This window comes from Phalacrocorax carbo, chromosome 3, assembly GCF_963921805.1.
Source record: "Phalacrocorax carbo chromosome 3, bPhaCar2.1, whole genome shotgun sequence".
Taxonomy (NCBI): domain Eukaryota; kingdom Metazoa; phylum Chordata; class Aves; order Suliformes; family Phalacrocoracidae; genus Phalacrocorax; species Phalacrocorax carbo.
Window position 1 is genome coordinate 120,450 of NC_087515.1, and position 5,152 is coordinate 125,601.

Below are 5,152 nucleotides of genomic sequence, written 5' to 3' on the forward strand. Positions count from 1 at the left end.
GCCCTACATTGTGCAAAAGCGAACGATGCCCGACCAGGGCTTCTCTGCGGGGCCCGAGCTCGGCACGGAGCCCCCCCCCAGCACGAGCACGGGCCCGGGCCGGTCACGGAGTCCTCCCCCGCCCGGCCCCGGGGCCGGCACGGAAGGGCCGGCCCCCCCCTCCCCCGCCCGGCCCCCCCCTCCCCCGCCCGGCCCCGGGGCCGGCACGGAAGGGCCGGCCCCCCCCTCCCCCGCCCGGCCCCCCCCTCCCCCGCCCGGCCCCGGGGCCGGCACGGAAGGGCCGGCCCCCCCCCTCCCCCGCCCGGCCCCGGGGCCGGCACGGAGGGGCCGGCCCCCCCCTCCCCCGCCCGGCCCCGGGGCCGGCACGGAGGGGCCGGCCCCCCCCTCCCCCGCCCGGCCCCGGGGCCGGCACGGAGGGGCCGGCCCCCCCCTCCCCCGCCCGGCCCCGGGGCCGGCACGGAGGGGCCGGCCCCCCCCTCCCCCGCCCGGCCCCGGGGCCGGCACGGAGGGGCCGGCCCCCCCCTCCCCCGCCCGGCCCCGGGGCCGGCACGGAGGGGCCGGCCCCCCCCTCCCCCGCCCGGCCCCGGGGCCGGCACGGAGGGGCCGGCCCCCCCCCTCCCCCGCCCGGCCCCGGGGCCGGCACGGAGGGGCCGGCCCCCCCCTCCCCCGCCCGGCCCCGGGGCCGGCACGGAGGGGCCGGCCCCCCCCCCTCCCCCGCCCGGCCCCGGGGCCGGCACGGAGGGGCCGGCCCCCCCCCGAGCCGGCACGGAGGGGCCGGCCCCCCCCCCTCCCCCGCCCGGCCCCGGGCCCGGCGCGACGGAGGAGCCAGCCCCTCCTCCCCCGCCCGGCCCCGGGCCCGGCGCGACGGAGCTCCCCCCGCCCGGCATCGAGCCCGGCCCGGGCCCGGCGCGACGGAGCTCCCCCCGCCCGGCATCGAGCCCGGCCCGGGCCCGGCGCGACGGAGCTCCCCCCGCCCGGCATCGAGCCCGGCCCGGGCCCGGCGCGACGGAGCTCCCCCCGCCCGGCATCGAGCCCGGCCCGGGCCCGGCGCGACGGAGCTCCCCCCGCCCGGCATCGAGCCCGGCCCGGGCCCGGCGCGACGGAGCTCCCCCCGCCCGGCATCGAGCCCGGCCCGGGCCCGGCGCGACGGAGCTCCCCCCGCCCGGCATCGAGCCCGGCCCGGGCCCGGCGCGACGGAGCTCCCCCCGCCCGGCATCGAGCCCGGCCCGGGCCCGGCGCGACGGAGCTCCCCCCGCCCGGCATCGAGCCCGGCCCGGGCCCGGCGCGACGGAGCTCCCCCCGCCCGGCATCGAGCCCGGCCCGGGCCCGGCGCGACGGAGCTCCCCCCGCCCGGCACCGAGCCCGGCCCGGGCCGGCGACGGAGCCCCCCCCCGCCCGGCCCAGGGTCGGGCCCGAACGGAGCCCCCCCCACCCCCGGCCCACAAGGAGCCCCCCCCACCCCCGGCCCACAAGGAGCCCCCACCGCTGCCCGAACTCACCCACCAGCGCTCTCCGGCCCCCGGCTACGGCCGCGCTGCTCTCTCAGGCGGCTGCCGCAGACGAGGATCGGGAGCCGCCAGGCCTCCAGGAGTCCCGAGGGGATGCCGGCCACCGCAGGGGATGGCTGCCTGCGGCCGGACTGCCGCGGCGCTCCCCGCCCAGCTCCGAGCAGTCTCCGCCGGCCACGGGCTTCCCACGCCGGGCCGCAGAGGGGCCCCGGCACCGCAAAGAGACCCCTCGCGACCCGGCCGCCCCACGCACCTCTCCCACCTCCGCTCCGCCGCGCACGCGCCACCGGAAGCCCAGGCCCCGCGGGGCGGCCCTTAGAGGGCGGCCGGAAGGACCGGCCCCCACCGGCCCCGCCCCCGCGCCGGACCGCCCCCGCGCCCAGCCGGTGAGCGCCAGCGCCCCCTGCTGGCCGGGCCGCGCTCAGCTCGCGAGGGCGCCGAGGGCCGGGCGGGGCGGGACGCGCCGGCTCGGGGCCGGCTCCTTTCGGGGCGAGCGGGCGAGCGAGAGACCCCTGCGGGCCCCGGTCACGGCCGGGCAGAGCCGCGCGCCCTCCGGGAGCGGCTGAACGGGGCTGCCGCTCGTGACACGTACCGAGCCGTCCGCGACGGGAGCGAGCAGAGGAGGAAGGGGCCGGCGGCCGCGGGGCCCTGCCCGCAGGCACGGGGGGGGGTGCGGGCTGGGGCCCGTGGGGCCGCCCTGCTGGGCCGCTGCCCTGCGCCGCACCGCGCTGGGGGCTGGGGCCCGACCGGCGCCGGGGGACCGGGGGCAGCCACGAGCAGGGGGCCTGAGCTTAGCCACGGCCTGCAAAACACCCCGCAGCGTGAGACGCTGCGAGGCCAAGGTGGTCCTTGGCAATGGGGGCGCCTGGGCTCGGCCTCCGCCGTACCCGTCCTGGGTCTGCGTGGCGTTCCAGGGGAACGGTGTTCTCCTTGTGCGGAAGGTGGGCTGGCCGTTCGGCCGTGCCCCGGCCGTTACCGATACTGCCAGAGGCGCTCGCACGCTCTGGCCCGTTACTGCTGCGGGACCGCGCCGTAGCCGAAAGAAGAGGTGTTGTGTTTTCTCACAGAAAAGCCTCCTACGGTCAGTGGAAGAAATAACCTCCTTCCGTGGCACTGACTCTTTTCGTCCAGTCGATAGCCGGCTTTCGGCTTTTGTCTTTACGGCATTCAGTTTGCTTTCTGCCAAGCTTTCTACCTGCTGTGAAACATTTGGATGTTTTTTTCCTGTTGCTTTTTTTCCCCCCTACTTGCTCCACAGCTCCCACACCAACCACCCAGCGCGGCTCGCCTTTCAGCCCCCAGACCCAGGAGCCTTGCCCTGGGACGGCCCGTACATGTCAGCAGAGTTGTTCCAGCTCTCACCCTGTCCCTACCCAGCTGAGGACGTCTGTGTCCGTGGGAGACACCCAGACACTGCCCCTGCAGCGTGGCAGTCCCCTGCCCCGTCAGTGAAAACTGCGGCAATATCGGCTAAGTTTAAAAGCGTCGGCAGGAGGTGCAGAATACGTAAATAAAGCGGCGGTTGGCTGCCGGGTATGGGTGCGATATAAATACATTTTGTTTACAGGCCTTCGTGCCTATTCAGCGTTGAACGGCACCTCAGCCCACCCACCCCGGGGCTCACGGGGCTCGGAGAAGGGTCTCTCCAAGGGCACAACCTAAGGCAGCACAGGAAGCCCAGCTGCCACGCTCCCAGTCGCTACGGGACGCTTGCTTACAGCTACACCGACGAGGGTGCGGATGAGGCTGGAACTAGCAGAAATGCTGACTCTTCCGGCCTTTTATTTGCGGAAGGCACAGCGCGCGAGCCTCGGCGACTCACAGGAGAAGCGTGCGGCGCTGCCGGACTCTCATTCTCAGCTCACGTACTACTGCCAAAGCTCCTGCCCTGTGCTGTGCCAGATGCCGGCTGGCGTGAGCACCTGGGCTCCTGAGGGACCCCCTTGTCCTGAGAGCCAGAGGTACTCGCTTCCCTTTGCATGAGGCCTGTAGGAGATAGACCCTGCAATTTAAAAAATCTGTATCAAACGTGGCAGACTCAAAGGGGGGCATTTTAAAAAAGGCAGGTTTGTTTTCTTTTTTAACTTTACGATCTACAGCCTAGCAAAGAGCTCCCTTTCAGTGTCAGTCGCTTGGCCTTCTCCCCTACTGACGAGGTCCCAGCCTCCCGGTGAGATCTCGCTGGAGATATTCTCAGTTTCCCTCAGGTACGGGGCTGCCCTGGCCCGAGGCCAGCGAAGAAGCTGACTTTGCCCGTGCCTGAATCAGCAACACGTCCAGCAGGCGACTTGCAGAGCCCAGGGAACCCTCGTAAAGAGGTCTGGGGGTGGGCCGCGCCACATCTGCGGCATCGGCCGTGGGAGAGGACCGGCGCAGTAAAGCAGGTGGGTGAAACCGCGGTCCGCGCCAGTACGTGCTGCTGCCTGGGGCATCGCTTTGCTGCGGGTCAAGTCAGATGCTCTCTGTAAGAGTCAGTCAGGGCAAAGGCCGCAGCAGATTTCTTTTCTGCTCATTTTAACAAAGGCTGGACGGAGCCCATAGAGGAAGGCACTACGCGTCTTGCTGGGTCTGTTTGCCTGCCTTCTCGTAAGCCGTCGCGGAAACTTGCACGAGCAAAGCCTGTGCAAGCTGATGACAGCCACGCACGGTTGAAGAGGGAGCAGACGGTGAGAGCAGAGGTGCGCGCTCAGGCTGTGCGCTGGAAGCTAATGCTAATGCTGCAAAATAAAGAGTGGATTTTCTTTTTTGGGTTTAGGTGAGCGCTAAACATGACATGTGCGTGTGTGCATGTGTCTCTCGCAGGTTTTTGTCATACACCCCACCCCCCCCGCCCCAAAAAAACCACCCGCACATGCCACGCGTTAAACAGTGGTTTTCCATTGTACTTAGAAGTGCTTACATAGGTGTGTTGGTTTTTTTCTTTTTTAATGCAGAAACAGCAATACGATAGATTTAATACAGCTAGCAATTAGATGGGTGTAGCTTTAGAGCGTCGGCTGTTTACAAAGCAACTGCACACCTTCTTTAACTCACAGTTTAAACAGGTAAACTTGCAGTGCATCACACGTGCTTTGTACAGTCACGGTCCACACGGCAGGCCAGATGCTTCCCCCTGCCTTGTCCTTGTTCCCCCGACTCCGACGGGACCGCCGAGGCCACCCTGGGGACAGCGCCGCTTTCTAGCAGCTGGGTTGCTTGCCTGGACGCCCCACAGACAAACAGTCATTTCCCCACTGAACCTCTTCTCAAATATTTTCCTAGCCCTGCAGGCCCCACGTCCTTTGGTTCATATTTCCTTTTTTCCGGGCTTGATGCACAGGACCGACGATTTCCAGAAATAAACACAGAGGCTGATTCAGTCCAGGCTAAACATTCTCTGACCTAAACCAAACTGCCTTCGAAGAGATAGCTGTACTGTAGGCACCACCTCGGGAACAGAAGTTGCCCTGTCATTAAAAAGAAAAAAAAAAAAAGAAGGAAAACAAGGCATTTCAGGCTGAGGAGGCTGAACGGTGTGCTGGGGGCGGTGGGGGGCTGGAAAGAAACAGTTCAGACGATTAGAGCGAGCTTAGCGTTGCAAAGCGTGCCATTATTTTTAATTTGGCAGTCAGAAGAAAATAGATTCTGACACTGATTTCCTGTGT